The sequence below is a fragment of the Phacochoerus africanus genome, chromosome 9, assembly GCF_016906955.1.
Source record: "Phacochoerus africanus isolate WHEZ1 chromosome 9, ROS_Pafr_v1, whole genome shotgun sequence".
In the NCBI taxonomy this organism is placed as follows: domain Eukaryota; kingdom Metazoa; phylum Chordata; class Mammalia; order Artiodactyla; family Suidae; genus Phacochoerus; species Phacochoerus africanus.
The window spans coordinates 90,505,741-90,527,898 of NC_062552.1; the positions used below are offsets into that span (position 1 = coordinate 90,505,741).

The 22,158-nt window shown below is 42.0% G+C and overlaps 1 protein-coding gene across 9 annotated transcripts in view; it reads left to right on the forward strand.

Moving 5' to 3' along the window:
* Positions 1-1,058: 1,058 nt before the first annotated feature.
* The window catches only part of AKAP13 (A-kinase anchoring protein 13), a 326,734-nt gene continuing 305,634 nt past the window's right edge, over positions 1,059-22,158 (forward strand). For 7 of the 9 annotated variants that reach the window (XM_047797871.1, XM_047797877.1, XM_047797876.1 and 4 more), the window contains exon 1: positions 1,059-1,318. The gene's annotated coding sequence lies outside the window, so the exon portion shown is untranslated. The remainder of the gene's footprint in view (positions 1,319-22,158) is intronic. The other 2 variants (XM_047797872.1, XM_047797875.1) reach the window with 1 other exon arrangement.

Consider the following 22,158-nt stretch of genomic DNA (forward strand, 5'->3'; position numbering starts at 1 on the left):
AACTGCTGAGCCACGATGGGAACTCTTTACTTGAATTTTTTTTTTTTTTCTTTTCTTTTAGGGCCACACTTGGGGCATATGGAAGTTCCCAGGCTAGGGGTCTAATCCAAGCTGCAGTTGCCAGCCTACATCATAGAAACTTGGGATCCCAGCTGCATCTGCGACCTACACCAGGGCTCACAGGATGCTGGATTCTTAACCCACTGAGCAAGACCAGGGATTGAAACTGCATCCTTATGGATACTAGTTGGGTTCACTACTGCTGAGTCACAATGGGAACTCCTAAATTTTTTAAGTAGATTCACTCTTACAACTTCATATTTCATCTAAAAAATAACATCAATGAAATAATTGTTTGATGTGACAGGCATTCTCCCTCAATACACATTGAAATAAACGAACACCGATGAAAATGAGTTTCTTCGTGTACCAACAGACCATACTTTGTTTCTCAAAAGCCACCAAGGTGATTTCAGAGGTCCTTGCAAATTGAAGATTGCATGATTTTGCGGTGATTGAAAAGCCAAAGGTTTATGGAATGACTTGCCATAATCCTGATGCCACCATCGAGCCTTTCATCTATGCTTCCAACCATGTAACTAAAAATATGTTGAATATTTAGCAATGATTCTTTTAGGCACAGGACACAGAAAAGACCCACTTTCTAATTTCAAGTGGAGGGAAATAAAGAGTAAATGATTTCACTTGTGTTACAGCAAGTGCTACATTTTAGGTAAGCATCTCCCCCCGACACACACACACACACACAGAGGAAGGGCGGTTTCCCGAAACAGGGCAGAGAGGTGAGGGTGGATGAGCATTTCAGTCAGGCACCTCTACACGGTACCCGACTTTGATCACTTTACCGCAGCGGAGCGGCGGCGGTCAACCTCAGCCTTCCTTAGCAACCTGAGGGCACCGCCCATGTACCTCACTATTGGTCTCACGGATCTTGATGGGCAGCTCTGCCGTGCAATCCCAGCTCGCGGCCCCTGGCTCCGCGCTTATTCATGGGAGGGCGCTTAAGCCTTACCGTCCTCCTCCGGTGCCCCGCCCATTCCCGAGCGGCTTGTGGCGCATGCGCGGGCGGGTTGGGGCTGTGTGCAGGGCCAGCCCCGAGCCGGAGCCGCCGCGGTGAAACGCCCGCGCTCCGCCGAGACCACCGTGCCGGCTCTTTGCCTCGGTCGCCGCAGTTTCGGGCCGTCGCCACCACCGCTGCTGCTGCCGCCGGAAGAGCGGCTAACTATTGTCTTTCTCCGCGGCGAGGGTGCGGAGCTGCTCCGGCTTGGCCCGCGGGGGAGCCCCGGGGCGCCTCACGGTGAGAGTGCAACTTAGTTGGCGGAGTTGGGGGAAGTTTTGTGATTTGAGGAGGGGTCGCGGGCGGGGGCCTGGGCCCCTCCCCTTGCGGCCGCTCCTCGGGGCGGGGGCGGGGGCCCGGAGCTGCCGGGGTGGGGCGGGGGCGCGCGCCGGCGGGCGGGGATGAATGAGCGGCTGGGGAGTGCCCCCCGGCTCTGCAGCCCCCGCCTCCCTACGCGGCCCCCTTCACGCATTGTCTGTCCCGGGGCTGGGGCGCTCCTTCGCGCTCCCAAAGTTCATCTTTGGGGCCGCCTCCACTCCCGGAATAGGAGGCGCATCCGCCCCACACAGCTGGGATGCCCCCTCAGGCGACCCCACAGCCCGCAAGGCTTGGAACCCCGGCCCCGGCTTCCTCGGTCGGCCTCTCTGGGAGCAGGGGCCGGGATCGCCTGGGAGCTGCAGCTGCTCTGTGGGTCCCTCCTGTCCGATGGAGTCGGCGAACAAGTGCTGCGGACGCGAGGGAGCGGCTCCCGGGGGCCAGCGCCGGCGGTAAACACGCCGGGCCGCGCCCACCTTTGGGGGGCGCTCTCGGCGCCTGTTCCCGGGGGCGCGGCCGGGGGACCTGCGCGGGTCGGGGACTTGCAGCCGGAGGGGACCCGCTTTGGGACCGTGCCACGGCCTCAACGTTGTCGAGTTCAAGTGCAGCCATACTTTCAGACCAAACAAAACTTTTTTTTTTTTTTTTTTGATAAATCTGGTTTAGTGAACTTCTCTCCGTTCTCCTTTTTTCACACAAAGTCAACTAGTGTGTGATTTTTTTTTTTTTTTAATACGGGGGAAATCCAACTTTTTCCATCAGAAGAAAGGATAGACTTTTTGTTTTTGCTTTTTGGAATGGTTCTTAACAGCAAAATGATTCAGTCACACTTAAAGTCTCTAGATCTTACTGTGAACTGAGGAGCTCACAGTGTTAAGTTGGATTGAGCAATATTTTTGGTGTTCGTCGTCTTAGCTTTTACTCTCAGTGAAGTTATTTTGAGTTTGTTGCTGCAGGCATATAGAACTAAAAGGAAAAGCAGTGTACTTTTTTTTTTTTTTTAATTCAACAACTACCCCCCGCTCCCCCAGCCTCATTTTCAGAATAAACTTTTTTTTTAATCGTTGGGTTTTCCAGATCAGGACAAATGCTGGCAGTTTTGGAGAGGTTTTTTTGTTTTTTGGTTTTGTTTTTTTTGCAAGTTTGTAAAGGAGTTCTGATCAGCTGAGATAAATAATTGTTACAGTCCTGTAAGCTTTCATGGTCTCTGGGGATTTGCAGGCTGCAAGAAGTACAAGCCTTGTCAAGCTTTGGGTACATCGGTTCTGCCAAATTCAGTTCCTTTGGATGTGAGAATGATTCTGTATAACACGCCCCCCCGCGGCCTCCCCCCCCCCCACCGCGCGCAGGTGGAACAAGCCTAAATGTCTGTCAAATTGCGTGGTGGAACAAAAGGACCAGAATGTGTTGCTTTCAGTTGTTGTGTCTCTTTGCCATTTGCTAAATTAACAAGAAAAATATGAGCATTACCGTGTGGGTCGTTATCGTTGATTGGTTTCTTATGTTCAGTGAGCAATGTAGAGAAGTGTTACGTGGGTTTTTCTAGTTTGGTCAGCTTCATTTTGCTTTGAAAAGCCAATTTTCTTCACCTGACAAAGCTAAAGAGAAATTCTCTGATGGCATAAGCTTGTACTTTTAAAGTACAATAACAAGGTCATTTTTAGGAATCATAATCCTTGCACTTAGGGCTTTCCTTCCTGGTTGTGTGGTTGTGTGTGCCTGCGTTGGTGGTGGTGGGGGTTGTGGAAAGGGAGGTTGACAAGGTTGGAAGGGGTTGTCAGGGAGGAACAAAATATAAACAAATACTATTTAGAACCTAATGTGGCAAGTGGGCCGGTTGCTTACCTTCTCTGATAGCATTGTTTTTTTGTTTTAGGATTTCTCACACTTCATTTATTTGCTTAATAGTAACTGTATAAGTAAGTGTAAATGGACTCCTCTTCTAGTCTTCTAGTCTGGTAACTCCTGGAGGTCTGTGGTGGGTCTTACCTCACCCAGCTCTGTGCCCTCTCTGCCAGGAAGGAGTCTTTAACACTGCGCAGGTGCTCAGGATGCATTTGAATTGAGTGAAGTGCTTGATACCTCACCCTTGGTCCTTTGCAAGAGAACCTCTACCTCTGGGGACTTGTCCACAATGACAGTTCACTTGCAGGTCTGTGATGAAATTTGATGTACTCCATAAGGATTTCTGATCTTTCTTTTTAACCTGTTAATTACTTCTTGAAAATGATTGAGGTTTAAATAGTGCACTGCAGATTTCAGAAAGTGGTCCTGTTTTAGGAAATTTCTCCCTTTTTTGGTGAAATGATTAAGACTGTTGGATAAATCCATGAGCTCTTCTGCCTCTTCGTTCCTGCACTGTGAAATGGGGCAGTAGCACAGTTTAGGAAATGTATATTCTTAGAACCAGATACGTTTGGGTTGAAATCTCCACTCTTCTGTTGACTAGTTGGGTAGCCTTGAGCAGGTCACTTATCCTTTCAGAGCTTCAGAGTCCTGTAAGGTGTGGTAACATACTTTGCAGCGTTCTTAGGAATAAATGAAACTATGTGATGTACATACTTAATAGTGTGCAGAACATTAAGTAGGTACCTGTTACCTGCTTAACTGTAATGACAATAATTTGGATACTTTTTTTTTTTTTTGCTTTTTAGGGCTGCATCAGCGGCATATGGAGGTTCCCAGGCTACAGCTGCCGGCCTAGGCCACAGCCACAGCAGTGCAGGATCCAGGCTGCATCTGTGACCTTCACCACAGCTCACAGCAATGCCAGATCTTTAACCTACTGATCGAGGCCAGGGATCAAACACGCAACCTCATGGTTCCTAGTTGGATCTGTTTATGCTGCCCTGTGACGGGAACCCCTGGATACATTTTTATATGGCAAGAAAGCATTTTTTGAAAGTCTGATGCTTCTGAGTATAGTGGTTCAGTTATTTTCTTTCATAAAGAAGGAATGTTTTGAAAATTGGGAGTCTTAAATGCATTTTTTTTGTTTTTTTTCTTTCTTTCCTTTTTTGGCCACCTCGGAGCATATGGAGTTTCTGGGCCAGGGATCACATCCAAGCCACAACTGCAGCAATGCTGGATCCTTTAACCCACTGTGCTGGGCTGGGGATGGAACCTGCATCCTGGTGCCGCCAATCCCATTGCACCACAGTGGGAACTCCTTAAATGCAATTTTTTAAAGGTGCTGATTGAACTGAATGTTAATAGAAAACAGCTGTTTTAGTTTCTTAATCAGCTGTTAGTCTTTGAGTGGGCTTGCAGCATGGCTTAGGCTAGAACTCTGCATTTATAGTGTTTAGGAAATGGTGAGAAATGGGTTGTTTTCTACACTTGTAATAGAATATCTGAGTTATAGTTCCAGCTTTTCTTCCTTATTTTAACTTCCTTTTGAAAAACACTAGATATGAGTTATGACTACATTTTTCCAACTTAAGATGAAACTGGGCTGTGGGTTTATATAGTGTTAATACAATTCAGAGGCTTGAGCAAATCATTCACTTCCCCTTCAAGGTAACACATTTGAAGGTGCCACCATTTGGGGAAGGAAACTGATTTAAATCAGTTTTACCAGCTTAGTTTAGAATATTCACAATACCGAGTAGAATATACATATTCTAGAAATACTCATCTGTAATGGACATTTTTGTATATTGAATCTCATCTTTCCATAAATAAGCGTAAAAAGTTAAGCATAAAGGATTATTATAGTGAATCTTTAAAAATTATATTTGACCAGGCTCACAGATTGAGGAAAAAAACAAAGCTGGCAAAGTTAGATGTACAGACTTGGATGTTTGATAATCCCCTCTTTTATTTTACTTTATTTTTTGGTCTTTTTTTTGTCTTTTCTAGGGCTGCACCCTCGGTATATGGAGGTTCCTAGGCTAGGGATCCAGTCGGAGCTACACCACAGCCACGGCAATGCAGGATCCGAGCCGCGTCTGTGACCTACACCACGGCTCATGGCAACGCTGGATCCTTAACCCTCTGAGCGAGGCCAGGGATCCAACCTGCAACCTCATGGTTCCTAGTCGGATTCGTTAACCTCTGAGCCACGACGGGAACTCCACCACCAGGCTTTCTTACCTGTTCATGGAAGAAGGTTTGTTTCTTCCTATGTCCTCATGTTTATGATCTTGTAGTCCACCTCTGGGCTGACTGGGACGTAATAAGTAGAAGATGGGTAGATAACACATTTTTGTCAGTCCTTGCTCAGAGGATGGACCAGCAGACCCAATGCTGAGATACTGTGATTGTATGAATAGTTATGTGGGATAGTGGTGTGTTTTCCTTTTTTCATTCAAGAACTGTGTTCAGAAACTGGGGCAGGTGAATGTTAGTGTGTGTGATGTGACTGTTGTGGTGGGGAGAAGGAAACAGTCTGAGGGATTTACCATTTATGCCACACTGTAGGCTCTTCTATTAGAAATTAGTCCTCTGAGATTTTCACTTCTGATCATATAAGCCCATATTTAGCCATAGAAATAGCCTTTACCACCCCAAAGGCTAGTTATTCCTGAATGTTTAGGAGTTAAGTATGTCACACTGTAACAAATTAGTCTTTTAGACACCCAAAGATGTCAAGGGAGGGAAAAGCACCTAGGAGTTAGGTAGCGTTTCACAGAACCCAAGATAACTAACTCTGTGATGGTGATGTCTGCTGAAAGCTCGTGATAGGGAGCCACATGTATGACTTCACATCTGAACTTTGCCAGTTACTGGCAGTGTGTTCTTGAGCATGCCCCTTCATCTGTCTCAAACTGAACATCCTGACTAACAAAACAAGAACACATTTGATAGAAGTCATCCCATCTACTATATAGTGCTACTATAAGAAATACAAGATAAAGCACTATACAAATGCTGTGTCATTTTGTAGGGTTTTTTTGTTTGTTGTTTGTTTTTGCTTTTTAGGGCTGCACCTGAAGCATATGGAAGTTTCCAGGCTAAGGGTCAAGTCAGAGCTGCAGCTGCCGGCCTATACTACGTCTCGACAATACGGGATCCGAGCCTCGTCTGTGACCTACATCACAGCTCACGGCAACGCCAGATCCTTAACTCACTGAGCGAGGCCAGGGGTTGAACCCACATCCGCATGGTTACTAGTTGGGTTTGTTACCACTGTGCCACCATGGAAACTCCATGTCATTTTGTAGTTTTATTGGTTGGCTGTTGGTTTGGTTAAAATTCAAATCTTAATCTATAAAAGGGGAAAACATCTAAGTTTATTGGTTTTTCTTTATAAATATTATACCATTTCTTTAAAGAAATTTTTTTTATTGAAGTTTAGTTGATTTACAATATTATACCATTTCTACTGGCCTTCTCCTTACTTGGGAAAATGAATACTTTTTTTTTTTTTTGCTTTTTAGGTCCCCACCCTTGGCATATGGAGGTTCCCAGGCTAGGGGTCTAATCAAAACTGTTGCTGCCTGCCTCCACCACAGCCACAGCAACGCGGGATCCAAGCCACATCAGCTACCTACACCACAGCTCATGGCAAACCAGATCCTTAACCAACCGAGCAAGGCTAGGGATTGAACCCGAAACCTCATGGTTCCTAGTCGGATTTGTTTCCACTGCACCACAATGGGAACTCCGATACTTCTTCCTTTTGGCTTTTGTCTTCTTAGATTTCCTTTTATAATATATTTGTCATGGAATATTTTTCTAAACTCAGTGCTTGCTGTGAGACCTAAGTTACTCTGAAATCACAGGAGCTGACATTGGATGCTAGTGCCTAAAGTCAGGTGAAACCACAATAAACAGTAGGCAAAGAATGTTAGAGTATTTCAGCAGAGAACAAGAGAAGCTAGTGTAGTTGTCTGATCTTTACTGACTCATTTTCTTGAATTCTTAAAAAATTGGTTTACTCAGATCAGGGGAGTATGCCCCTTATGTGCCAGATCTTATACAGTGTATATTTATTTATATTCTTACATACACTTATTTCATTGTTTTTTAATATATGAAAATATATTTTATTATTACTATATAACATGTTAGTTAATATACCCAATTATATTTTCTCAAATGGCACATGAGATGCAGGGTAACATTTCTCTTTGATTCCTTAAAACTTCAGTATCTGTTTTTTGGAGGATTCACTTTCCTACGATGTCTGTGATAGGTTTTGAACTGTCCACAGAAGGGTGATAGCATGTTATTGTCCTACCATCAGATGTCAGAGCAAGCTCTACTTTGCAGTTATAGTCATCCGGAAGAGAAGAATATGTAGATGTATGACAAAAACAATATGAGGCTCCATTTTGAATTAGAAATGTTTCAAGATAGTTCTGCTTGGTATCACCCATTTTACTGCTGCCAGTGGCATGGTGAATCAGGGTGCTTTCAGGTGGTATGGAAGAAGATGATTTAAAGAGGAACTAAACTTTTTAAAGTCTGTTTTTGGGTATTTTCGTCTCTTGACTGATGCTCATCACTAGCCTGCCATCTTGCCTCAATCACGTTTATTTCATTTTAGAAACAAACCTATGAGGTAAGAATTATTAACCTGTTTTGATTTAACCTGTGTCAAATCAGCCACAAAAATGATTTGACAGTGGTCACATAGCTGTTAAACTTTGGTGCTAAAATTTGAACTGAGATTATTCTGGCTCCAAAGGGCATCCTTTTCACATCACTGACGCTATCGCCTGCAAAGGGTACATTTTAAAACAAGGAGTTCCCATCGTGGCTCAGTGGTTAACGAATCTGACTAGGAACCATGAGGTTGTGGGTTTGATCCCTGGCCTCACTCGGTGGGTTAAGGATCTGGCGTTGCCGTGAGCTGTGGTGTAGGTCGCAGATGTGGCTTGGATCCTGCGTTGCTGTGGCATAGGCCAACCTGCCTCAGCTCTGACTGGACCCCTAGCCTGGGAACCTCCATATGCCATGGGTTCGGCCCTAGAAAAGAAAAAAAAAAAAAAAAACAAGTTATTGAGTTATTACTTGCATGATAAAATACACCCGTTTTAAGCATATAGGGTTTGATGAGCTTTGACAAATGTATCCATGCCTGTCATTTAACAGCACAGTCAAGGTATAGAACATTTCCATCACTCTGAAAAAGTTTCTTTGTGCTGTTCTCCAGGCAGTTCCTCCCCTCAACCCTTACCTTGCTGTCTACCTCACCATAGGCAGCCATTAATCTCTCTGTCACTGTAGTTTTGTCTACATCAGGGGGTTCTCAGACTGTGGCCTGCAGGCCAATACTGCCTTTTTTTTTTTTAAATGAAGTTTTGCTGGAACACAGATTCATTTGTTTTCATATTGTCTGTGGCTGTTCTGGTGCTACAGTGACAGAGCCATTATAAGACACCTTGTTAAAAAGTTTAAAAAAAAAAAAAGTTCACACTGTGGCACAGCAGGATCCTTGGTGTCTGGGTAGTGCTGCAATGCAAGTTCCATCCCCAGCTTGGCACAAAAAAAAGCTTTGGACGTGCTGGATCCTTAACCCACTGTGCCAGGTTGGGGGTAAAACCTGCATCTTAGCACTGCAGAGAGGCTGCCTATCCTGTTGTGCCACAGTGAGAACACCTTATCTCACTTTTTATAGAAAAAGTTTGTTGATCCTTGTTCTACATAACCACATTAATGATAATATCTAAAAAAATTTAACAGTTCTATATTATTCAGTCATATTCAACTCTCCCTATTCGCCCTTCAGATATCTTTTTGTAGTTGATTAAAATTAAAAAAAAAAAAAGGGTAATACTCCATTTTGTGTATGTATGTGTAAGATATCGCATCTTTTTAAACCAGTTGTCTGTTGATGGGCACTTGGATTGTTTCCATGTCTTGATTACTGTGAAAAGTGCTGCTATGAACATTGGGGTGCATGTATCTTTCTGAATTAGAGTTTTCGTCTTTTGGAGTTAGAGTTGTTTGCTTTCATTTTAATGTCCCATCTAAGAGCACAATGACTGCATGTATCTTTCTTTTTTTTTTTTTTGTCTTTTGTTGTTGTTGTTATTTCTTGGGCCGCTCCCTCGGCATATGGAGGTTCCCAGGCTAGGGGTCAAATCGGAGCTGTAGCCACCAGCCTACGCCAGAGCCACAGCAATGCGGGATCCGAGCCGAGTCTGCAACCTACACCACAGCTCACGGCAACGCCGGATCGTTAACCCACTGAGCAAGGGCAGGGACCCAACCCACAACCTCATGGTTCCTAGTCGGATTCGTTAACCACTGCGCCACGACAGGAACTCCTAGCTAGCCCGTATTCTTTAGGGATATCTACAAACGATACCCGGAAGAGTAGGTATCCTCTAGTTGACGAGGTATTTATATAGTACCCACCTGAGATTAATCAAAGATGTGAAATATCTAGTGATGAGAAGAAAGATTACTGTGATTGGATGTTTTTGTGTAGAAATGCTTTCTTATGCATTTTTGTTTCCTAGCCTATGTTTAGAATTCCCTTTTAGGGGACAAAATGGAGTGGGTCAGTGGGTAGAGTACTGGCTCTTTCATGTACTTTTGGTGACTTACTTGCTCTGTGGCTTTAGGTAAATTATTTGTCTCTGAAGCTCAGTTTTCTCTTGTAAAATCAGCATGTGACATATCTTGTAGCGTTGTTTGTTAATTTATGCACATATTTGGGTACCTTTTGTACATCAGGCATTGTTCTGAGCAATAGGGATTCAGTGGCAAATCAAGGGACTGCTATTATAGAGAGAAAAGCAGAAAACAGGTGAAAAAACAATTTCGGTGATGTCTGGTTGTGATAATTGTAGAGGAATATGAAGAGTGTTAGCAAAATTTGGGCGGGGGGAGGTCAAGCAGTACCTTTCTGAGGAGATGAGATTTGAGAGAGACCTGAAGGAAGTGAAGAGAGCAAACCACCTGAAGGTCTCTGGATGGTCCAAGTGGAAGGAACATCAAGGGCAAAGAGCTTAAGATGGGAGTGTGAGTAAGGGAGGCTAGTGTGGCTGGAATAGGGCAAGAAAGGAGAACAATAGGAGATAATGTATATGTAGGTAGAGGGTCCATCAAATAGGCTTAAGTAAAATGGGAAGCAACTGAAGGACTTCAGCAAAGAATGACAAGAGCTGATTTAGGTTGTAAAAGTTTCACTCTGGGTGTAGGGAGCAGGAGCGGAAACAGGAAGACTAGTTAAGAGTTTTGTACTCATCACTCTAGAGTAGGTTGGTGGCTTGGATTAAGGTATGGCAATGAAAGTCTGAGAAGCAACATACCTTTGAAGATAGAACTGATAGGCTTACTTATGGATTGGAAAGAGGGTTTTGCACAAAGAAAGGAATCAAGGATGTCTCTTAGGTGTTTTGTTTCAAAAACTGGATGAGTGGTGGTGTGGTTTCCTGAGTGGAAGAAGTGGAGTGGTTTTGCTGGGAGGAAGAAATTGCAATGCCACTTCAAATTCATGCTAAGTTTGAGATCTGTGTGAAGATTCCAGTTAGCATTTAGATACTCAAATCTGGAGTTCAGGGCTGAAGCCTGGACTTGAATATATAAATTAAATTGGAGCACTGTAGCTGGAGAGGGAGGATGGGGGTTATTGTGTAAGAGATATACAAAGCTCTTGGCACATAGTAGGGTCACATACATTGGCAGGTAGTAGCAATAATGCCAGCAGCAAACAACTGAGTATGACGAAGGAGGGCTAAATGTGAATGAAAGAAGATGGCATTTAGATGACCTAAAACAACACCTAGTGTATTCTACTAGGTTAGTTAGGACTCCAGACCTGCTGAACATTTTTTCCTCTGAGCACAAGAATACTATTAGTGAAATCTGTTGTATAGTTTCAGTCTCTAAGGATATCTGTGATCTTAAATTTGATGCAGGGGTGTCATTGTGTGTACTTTCTTTATACATGTAATATTACAAGGTAGTTTGGAAGGGAGCTTTCACAAAGTGTTAACTGTAATTTTGTTTGAGGAGTGACATGATGGTGGGGTATTTCTTGATTTTTCTAAATACTTTGCAATGGGTATATATATATATTTTTAATTTAAAAAAATTTTTTTTTTTGTCTTTTTGCCTTTTTCTAGGGCTGCTCCTGAGGCATATGGAGGTTCCCAGGCTAGGGGTCTAATCGGAGCTGTAGCTGCTGGCCTACGCCATAGCCACAGCAACACGGGATCCGAGCCGTGTCTGTGACCTACACCACAGCTCACAGGAATGCCTTAACCCACTGAGTGAGGCCAGGGATCAAACCCGCAACCTCTGGTTCCTAGTCGGATTTGTTAACCACGACGGGAACTCCCGCAATGTGTATATTTTTAATATTCTTTTTCTAATAGAGAGTGAATACATTTGGAGAGTCTACTCAGTTGGTTAGCTGGTCTGATGTGTTTGTGCTTGCTGACACTACTTCTTCCTGCAGATGGGTCTTTGACTGTGGTCTCTTGTCTAGAAAATGTGAGTCTTTTATCACGGGGCAGAATCAGGGGAAAGCGTTTGGGTGGTTTTTAAATGAATCCGCAATAGCTCCAGGGTAAATTGTTAGCATGTGTTCTTCCCACCAGGCTAGTTTTGGCACCCTTTTGTTCTAAGGAGACATGTTGCATTTGCATTGTGGTGGGCAGATTACTTCAAAAAATTGAACTGAGCATGCATTTTTTTTTACCCCCAAGTCTAAATTGTAACTATCCTCATTAAACTTAGATTTTTTTACCTTTTCCCAGGTGAACTGTGCCAGTGGTGACAGGGACTTTTCACAGTTTTGACATTTTCTGTAATTTATGAGTCACTTCTAAAAGCACACTTAGTACAAAGTATAATTTGAAATGATATCTGTAAATTAATCCATCTACTTGATGTTGCCAGTTGAGTTCTCTCCTGTTTAAAATAGTTGTGTGTCTGGAGTTGGAGAAAGGAGACCCACTGTGGCATTGCATGGATTAATTTCTGATACTTTTCATGAGCTGGAGGAAGCCTCTGGGATAATTTGTGCACTGAGTGGCTGGACTCAGAATACAAAGGAACTCTGGATGTGGCTTTGCAGTTTGGGAGTTACTTAGGGGGAAAATGTGGCAGCAAAATTTGAGAAGCAGAGTTCTAATTGTTCATTTGGTCACATGAAGCCTTGGGGCCTGGCTGAGGTGCTTTCTCTGTGTGAGGATTAAGGATGTATATGGGTCAGTGGACAGGAATGACCAGAGCTTTTGCCTGGGCCCTCCTGCTAAAACAGTGCTGTATGGATGCTTAGAGCATAGGGTAGTGTGTATTTAAAGGACTTTTTCAGTTTAGAGAGATCTTTTCCTAAAGATCAGGCCATTTCCTAAAAGATGTTTTCTAAAAAGTCACTAAGGGAAAGAAGAAACTTTAACTGGGTGCCTACCTGTGTATTGGGTGTTCATTTACATTCTCTCAGTTCTTTACAGTAACCCTATAAAATAGGTATTATCCTTCCTGTGTTTTTTGATGAGAAAACTGTGGTTCAGATATTTCATTTTAAAATTATAATTTTTTCTTTTTTTTTTACTGTGCCCGTGGCATATGGAAGTTCCCAGACCTGGGATTGAATCTGAGCCACAACTGTGACCTGTACTGCAGCTGCAGCAATGCTGGGTATTTAACCCATTGTGCCACAGCAGAAACTCCTGTGGTTCAGAGATTTTAGGTTCTTTCAGGTCAATGGACTATAATTTTTATCCAGGACTCTGTGACTATAAACATACGCTAGTTTTATTATATAAGCCACAAGTCACTTTTTTTTTTTTTCCCTCTTTTGTCTTTTTAGGGCCACACCCATGGCATATGGAGGTTGCCAGGCTAGTAATCAAATCGGAGCTGAAGCCCCCGGCCTGTGCCAGCACAGGATCCGAACAGCATCTGCAACCTACGATGCTGCATCCTTAACCCACTGAGCAAGGCCAGGGATCCAACCTGCATCCTCATGGATGCCAGTCAGATTTGCTAACCACTGAGCCACAATGGGAACTCTCCATAATTCACATTTTTAAATTCACTCTGGTGTGATTATATCCAAAATAGCCAGCTTAGAATTCCAGCTTGTTCTTGATGTAAATAGAAGTCATTGTGGTCTGCCTGTAAAGTTTTCCTAGAATTCTTAAAAACATGCTGGGCTTCCATATTTGTGCCTTGAAAGCAGCAGAAACTTTGCCAGAAGAACTGTGTTTTACTTCACATGGAGGAACTTCATGGATCATATTAATAATTAACATTTACATACTCTTTGACATCTTCAAGGTGTTTTACAGTTAATTAGTTCATCTTTAACTTATATTGGAAGTTGAAAAACCAGTTTTTTAGGTGTGTTTTAGCAGTACTGAAATGTTAGGGGGATAAGGAGTAAGTCTTCATTCAGTAAGAAAAGTGTAGGTATGCACCGTGCAGTACTAGATATCTTTCCTCAATCCCCCAGCGTTGTGCCCAATTTAGCTCAATTCAGACATGTATTTTGGATGCACACATCTCCTGCTTAATGCAAGGGAATGGAATTATTTGGACTGAAGGAAAGACACAAGATTCAGGATTACTGGGAAAGGACCTGGATGATTTAATGGACTGTATTGCAACTTTCTTTTCTGTAGTCCCTTAAGTGGGAATTGTCCTTAATTCTTAATGGGGATTTTGACAGAAGGGAAGTGATTGGCCCAGAGACTTAGGCAAGTGGACGGAGTCATATACATGCTAATTTCTGGGAAAAACTTTTTTCACTCTGGCTTAAGAGATAATAACTCTGTAGTGGAATACTTTGCTAATTTCCTCACTTGTCACCTGATTCCATCTCCTCTCCCCTCCACCCCCAATAAAACGGCTTTTGCTTGGGAAGGTTGTGGGTTGGAAAACGATTTGGAATGAGACACATTAGTCTCAGTTCAGCTTTGTTGCTGTCACCTAACTAGCTGTGTGACCTTGAGCAGGTTACTGCTTTTCTGTTGCCCTTGAGTTCTTCTTTGAAATAATGTGTTAAATTCACCTTTCATCGAGTCCTTGGAGGGGTGACTGGAGGAAGGAATAAAACTTATTGTGTTCGTGGACATAAAATGGAACAGGGTTCCCCCCCCCCAAGTGAAGATTCTTCAGTTTACAATGACTTCTTCCTTCCTACTTTGGAGTTTGTAATTTATTTTCTTACTATTGTTGTCAGCCACATTGCTATACTTTAAATATCTTTTTTTTTTTTCTTTCTAGTATAGAGCAATAAATAGAATGCTTTGATAAATATTGTGTCTCAGTGATTTCCTAAGACAGGACATGCAAGTTCCTTTTCATCATTGCTTTATAGCCCTGCCATTCAGAGGGACGTGTTCATGGATTTTTGTCTAGATGACCTTGCCAGAGAAACCTTAGTGTGGATGACAGAAAGGAGAAGGATCCTGAGAGCTGGGCATATTTATTGAGTAACATTTTTCTCATGAATGGGAATCTGTTATTGTAATGGGGCAGAGAGGAATGGCCCTGAGTTTTCCCCTCTGTCACATAGTGTTGTTTCAAATCTTTGTCTCCCCCCCACCATTGCCCTTTTCCTTCACTTCTTGAAAATCTGAAAACTTAGAAGTGAGATGAGTTGGCTTTTGAACCTTTTTGTAACATTAAATACACTCAGGTTTAAGCTTTTTATCCTTTTCTATCAAGATTTATGGTAACTTGGAAGGAATGTTATACATCTGGACCTTGAATAATAATGCTCTAGGTGAACTTTGAATAATTGATGTAATTAAATGTTTAAAGTCACCTTTTTATTTTAGAGGAAGTCTGTAGTTACCATATATTTACATTTTTGAAAAAGACTTGGCCAGGTTTTATGTAAATTACACAAGATCGAAGTTTTCTTCTAGAAACACTTAACAGATATCTTAAATTACAGAAATAAATGGTATTTCTGAGAGATTCTGCCAGTAACTAGGATAAATGATTATTTTTCCTATTTAGGTTAGGTATCTCGGGTGGTAGATTTTCAGTTACCTCTTTAATTTTTCTGTATTGTCCCCTCTCCCAGTTAGTTCAGTAGGATTCATTTATACATTGCTCACTTAGCAGGTGCAGATTAGGTAAGCCCACATGTCTGTATTTTCTTTTAGATTATAAGGTCCTGGAGGACAGATTTTATCTGTTTTGTTCATTGCTGTATTCCCAGCACCTGGCATTGTGCGTGGCACACAGCAGTTAGTTGCTATTCAGGAAATATTTGGATTGATGGATGAATGACAATTATATATAAATAATAATGCATATTATTAAAATATTAATCAAATCTATTTTTTGAGAATAAATCAACATAATTTATTTTATTTTTTTCTCCCAGCATCAATTGTAGTTTGATTTTGGTGAGTTAATAAGTCGGCCCTCTTTGGGGAAGAGAAGATAACATGTTAAGTGGAAGACCAGGTCTGGCAGTAAAATTTGTTCAACCAATCCCTGGTTTTTGTGCTTGGGTGGTGTTGGTCTCCGTCTGTCACTTTTAACATTTTACCCAGTTCACCAGCTTCATAAGTGACATGTTAGTGTGCCTCACATATACATGTAGGTGTGGCTTGCTGGCCTACTTTTTTAAAAATGTAGTTAAAAACCATTCAAAATAGTACAGTGGAATTGACATTACTCAGATTCTTGGGAATTAGGAAAATCCTGCCATTCTCTGCAACATCATTTTTTAAATAATAGTCGTATTGTGATATAAACTGTATATGATGACATTTACCCCTGTCGCACTTTAATGTGTTTATTCTAGTTGTTTTGAAAGTTACTACCAAACTACTATTTAATAGGGACTCTTAAATTTTTTTTTTTTTTCACTCCAGTGTTCAATACTAAGCCACGAAATGTCTCTCTAAATCTTGGCATGATACGTTTCTAGGATACAGAGCAGACAACTTTAACTCAAAGCAAAGGAGTGCTGAATAGCCTTTTTTCCTTTTAACAGAATCATTACAGAAATAGGACCATAAACCTTCTATTAATCACTTTTATATGAAATCTGAGGTTTCTGTCAAATTAGACATGGAAAATTAAACAAAGCTGCACAAATTACTGATCTGTGCAATTTTTGAGCTCTCCCCTATGTTAGGCTTTCCCTCCCTTTCCTTTGGATGATTGTTTCTCTTAAACACTAGTACAGGAATGTTACAATGTATACAAAATTGTTTTTGGTTTCATGTGGGTAGTTTTTCACCCCCCTATAGCATTTAATGATTCTTTTTTCTTTTGAAAATCTATTTTTCTTCCTAAAATGCATTCTTGTTTATTTTGATTTTTGTGAAGCAAATACTTTTTAGGTAATTGAACACCTTCATAAATTTAGTACTTCCTTAATTCATTTGGCAATGTGCATAAAATAGTGTTGATTTTTCTCATGCTTCCTAATTCAGATCATCATCTTAAAAGCTTTCTTTTGAAGCCCCAAGAACAATTGATCTACTGTTTTTCATGGTCCCTATTTGTATATATTATGTCCTAACCTCCTGAATTGTCTGAAATATCATACTCTTCTCCCTCCCCCCCCATAAAGTACTATTTGACTTGCTTTGCCAAAAGTGCTTGTGGCTGTTTAAAGATTACCATTTTAGTAGTTGACTCTCTAGGATGTGTGCCTGTAAATGGAGAACTTTCTTGAATCTAAATAAAAGTAATGGTTTAACCATAAGATACCCAAATACTAAAGGAAATTCAGAGGGGAAATTAACTCTCTTTTCTCCCTTCAGGCTTGATGCCTGTTGAACTCTATAGGGCCAAGTTCACTAAGTCAACAGATAGCCTTTTTTGGAAATCTCTCTTGAACTAGGTGTCTTATATTTATCAATCCTCACCTCTGCAAGGTGTTTTTATGATTTTGCCAGAGAAGGAAATTGAGGTGCAAGGAGGTTGTAAAATATATATATATATGTGTGTGTATATACACACATACATATATATATATTTTTATTACTCAAATGAATTTATCACATCTGTAGTTATATAATGATTATCACAATCCAATTTCACAGGATTTCCATCCCACAACCCAAGCACATGGCCCCACCCCCCAAACTGTTTCCTCTGGAGACCATCAGTTTTTCAATGTCTTTGAGTCGGCATCTGTTCTGCAAAGAAGTTCCGTCTGTCCTTTTTTCAGATTCCACATGTCAGTGAAAGCATTGGATGTTGGTGTCTCATTGTACGGCTGACTTCATTTAGCATGATAATTTCTAGGTCCATCCATGTTGCTAAAAATGCTGGTATTTCATTCCTTTTAATGGCTGAGTAATATTCCATTGTGTATATGTACCACATCTTCTGGATCCACTCCTCCGTTGATGGACATTTAGGTTGTTTCCATGTCTTGGCTATTGAAAATAGTGCTGCAATGAACATTGGAGTACATGTGTTTTTGCGAGTCGTGGTTTTCTCTGGGTAGATGCCCAGGAGTGTTATTACTGGATCAAATGGTAGTTCTATGTTTAGTTTTCTGAGGAATCTCCATCCTGTTTTCTACAGTGGTTGCACCAATTTACAATCCCACCAACAGTGTACTAGTGTTCCTTTTTTTCCACACCCTCTCCAGCACTTCTTGTTTGTAGACTTTTGGATGATGGCCATTCTGGCCGGTGTGAGGTGGTACCTCATCGTGGTTTTGATTTGCATTTCTCTAATAATGAGTGATGTTGAACATCTTTTCATGTGTTTTTTGAAGGCCTGCTATATGTTTAAGGTCACTGCTAGGTGCTGGGATCCAAAAATAAGACGTGGTCCCTGCTCTTAAAGTGCTTGTGATGTTTGTTTCTTTTCTCTTTTTCTTTCTTTCTTTTTTTCTTTTCTTTTCTTTTTTTTAAAGGGACTCACATACCTGTGGTATGTGGAAATTCCCAGGCTAGGGGTCAAATAGGAGCTGCAGCTGCCGGCCTACACCACAGCAATGCAGAATCTGAGCCGTTTCTGAGACCCACACTACAGCTCATGCAACACTGGATCCTTAACCCATCAGGTGAGGCCAGGGATCAAACCTGTGTCCTTATGGATACTAGTCGGGTTCATTACTGCTGAGCCACAATGGGAACTCCCATGCTTTTGTTTCTTCATTAATATGATAGTAATAATAATAGTAACAGCTGCCATTATTTATCACTACTTTACACGTGGCAAGCTTAGTGCTATGTGCTCTATACACCCTTATTTCATTTTAATCCCCACAGCACTGAGAAATAGGGTCTGTTATCCATATTTCATGGATGAGGAGACCAAGGATTGGGGAGGCTAGATAACTTGCTCAGGGTCTCACAGCATGTGGCAGAGTTGGGACTTGAATATGGAGCTCTGACTGTAGGGCCCAAACCCTTCATGCATCAAGAACATTTTAGCAAGAGTTGAAATAAGTAATTATGTAAAAGGAACATCCACTGTGAGCTGTGATTTTGGCAGAACTTCATGTAACTTTGACTTTGCCAGAAGATTTATTTTTATAGTTAATTTTCTGCTATATAATCTCTTATTCTAGAAGTCAAGAGATATTTTTCATGATTGAGAGATATTTTTATCTCTTATTTTTGTTAACAACAGTGATGTATAGTCCCTCCAGAAATTCAGGAATTACGTGTAAACAAAAATAGTACATGTATGAATAAATGACACTACTTGGACAATTTTTTTTTGGTACAATTAGTGTTTTTCTTTCCCAACTAAATTTGTAGAGGGTGTGCCTGTGTTGATCATATTTTATGTTCTTGAGTGTGAGTAGATTATAAAACATTTCATGATTATACCTCTATGTGGTATCAAATAACCTACCTAATCATTTTAATGGCTTTATAGTATTTCATTATCTGGATTTAGATTTATCCTCAGATCACTCATTACCTTCTTATTTGAATATTTAGGTTGTATTTCTTTTCTTTCCCTTCCCTTCCCTCTCTCTCTTCTTCTTCCTGCAGTTGTAAACATTGCTGTGATGAACGACCATGTACATAATCTTTGAATTTTTTTTTTTTTAATTTTTTTGAAATTAAAATTTTTTATGGCTGCATCTCTGGCATGTGGAAGTTCCTGGGCCAGGGACTGAATCTGAGCTGAAGGTGTGACCCACACTGCAGCTGTGACTTGTGATCAGCTGCTGCAATGCCATATCCTTTAACCCACTACACCACACCCAAGCCTCCCCAGTGACCCAAGCTGCATCTTTTTTTTTTTTTTTTCCTCTTTTTAGGGCTGCATTCGAGGCATATGGAAGTTCCCAGGCTAGGGGTCAAATTGGAGCTACAGCTGCTAGCCCACGCCACAGCCATAGCATGTGAGCCATGTCTGCGACCTACTCTACAGTTCATGGCAACGCCCGATCCATAACCCACAGAGTGAGGCCAGAGATCGAACCCACATCCTCATGGATACTAGTCAGATTCATTTCTGCTGAGCTACAATAGGAACTCCCTGCAGTGGGATTCTTAACCTACTGTGCCATAGCAGGAACTCCTTAATCTTTGTATTCTTGTTTACTTCTTTCTCACAGAAATGAAATTGCAAAGAAAAGGCTCTGTTTCAACAGCTTTTAATAGATACTGTCAGGTTGTCTACAAAAAGCTTATTGCATTTACACTTCCATTGGTAGAGTGTGCCTGTTTACTGTTTATTTCTCCATTATCTTTAGAAAGTTGAAAAAAATCCAGCATTTAAAAGGACATTTTAAATGCTATAACAGAATTACTAGTAGAATTACTGGACTACTGGCAACCAGTTATAAATAAAAGAACTCTGCATTCCTGAAAGAATACAAAGAAACTCATGAAGCCTAGTCCCTATTCTCTTAAGTGCTGAAAGTTAATCTAAGATCAGTTCTCAGCATTCAGAGTCACATGAGGGAAGTTTCAAGTAAAAAAAGTCACTGATAATCATATTCTTTTGGCTACTCCTTAACTTCCAGTTCTAATTAACTTCAACAGTAAGATAGAGATGTGTTTGAGATGAGATATAAAGGTGATAAGGAGTAAGGTACTCTTCGGCACAAAGTGCTCTGTGAGAGAAGATCTGTGGCCATTCTCTTCCACAGCAGATGCATGTAAGAAGCTATAAAAATTAATATTACATCTAATTTAATTAAGAACATGTAAAATTCACGTGTTCCCCAAATCACAAACGTGTTGATACTGTGGTTTAAATAACCAAGAAAATAATCAAACATTGGTCTGTGCTCTGACTTACTAATACAGCTAAATATTTTGCTTTGAGACAGAGTTAACTGGTCTCAACTATGATAGCAGTGATTTTTTTTTTTTCTTTTTGCTCTTTAGGGCTGTGCCGTGGCATGTGGGGGTTCGTAGGCTACGGGTCAAATGGGAGCTGTAGCTGCTGGACTACACCACAACCACAGTAATTCAGAATCCGAGCTGTGTCTGCAACCTATACCACAGCTCACGGCAGCACTGGCTTTTGAACCCACTGAGCGAGGCCAGGGATCGAACCCTAAACCTCATGGTTTCTAGTTGGATTTGTTTCTGCTGCGTCACATTGGGAACTTTGATAGCAGTGATTTTTAAGCAGATAATGTTTGTCAGGATTTTCTGTACTATAGGTAGGGAGAAGCAGTTGCATAGCAAGTTATAAGTCAGATTAGGTGCATAAGCTTCTCTCCTGACTCTCTTGATAACACTGAAGTGTCTCTGTTGTATTGGGCGTTCTTAGGGTTTCGATCGTTAGCCTACTCCTGGTTATGGGGAAAGATTTGCTGGTTAATTTAGTAGATATATTGTATCACCAGACATAGAAGAATTGATTTTTGATGGCTGTGTAACAGTGTTGTCCTGGAACATAGAGGTGGTTATTCATTTGTGGGAGGACTTCTGTGGTCCTCTTGGAAACACCCAAGTTTTTGTGTAACGCACCTGAATCTTTAACTGTTCAGATTTCATTGATGTGTCTGGGTGTTACTTTGGTTTGGTAGGAACACGCTTATGTGGAATTTTGGGGACATTCGCTCTGCTAACCTGAATTTTCAAAGGTCCTCTGTTTTGGAAATCTTTTGAGATCAGAGGAGCTTTCTACTTCTTCTCCCTCTCCTCCCTCTCCTCCCTCTCCCCCCTCTCCCCCTTCTCCCTTCTCCTCCTCCCTCTCCTCCCCCTTCTCCCTCTCCTCCTCCCCCCTCCCCCCTCCTCCTCCTTCTCCCTCCCCCCTCCTCCTCCTTCTCCCTCCCCCCTCCTCCCCCTTCTCCCTCCCCCCTCCTCCCCCTTCTCCCTCCCCCCTCCTCCCCCTTCTCCCTCCCCCCCTACTCCCCCTTCTCCCTCCCCCCTCCTCCCCTTCTTCCTCTCCCCCTCCTCCCCCTTCTTCCTCTCCCCCTCCTCCTATTTCTCCCCTCCCCCTTCTCCCTCCCCCTTCTTCCCCTCCCCCTTCTCCCCCTTCTCCCCCTTCTCCCCCCTCCCCCTTTTCCTTCTCCCCCTCCTCCTATTTCTCCCCCTCCTATTTTCTCCCCCTCCTCCTATTTCTCTCCCTCCTCCCCCTCCCCCTCCCTCTCCCCCCCCTCCCTCCTCCTCCCCCTCCTCCTCCCCCTCCCCCTCCCCCTCCCCCTCCTCCTCCCCCTCCCCCTCCCCCTCCTCTTCCCCCTCCTCCTCCTTCTCCTCCTCCCTTGAGTTGTAATCTGTTTACCAAAGAAGCTAGTCATTTTTATCCCAGCATTCTTTTGACAAACTGCCCTTTGGAGATAGGAGGGGGAGTAATAACATTTAGCAGGTCAGACAAGGAATAGGATCTCAGCCTCTAACATTTCAGAGGATTCTCCCTTTGAGTCTCAGCATCTCTTTCTTTCTTGGCTTGTGAAGAATCTGGCATTAACATAATAGGCTTGGTAATACAGCAGTCCTAGG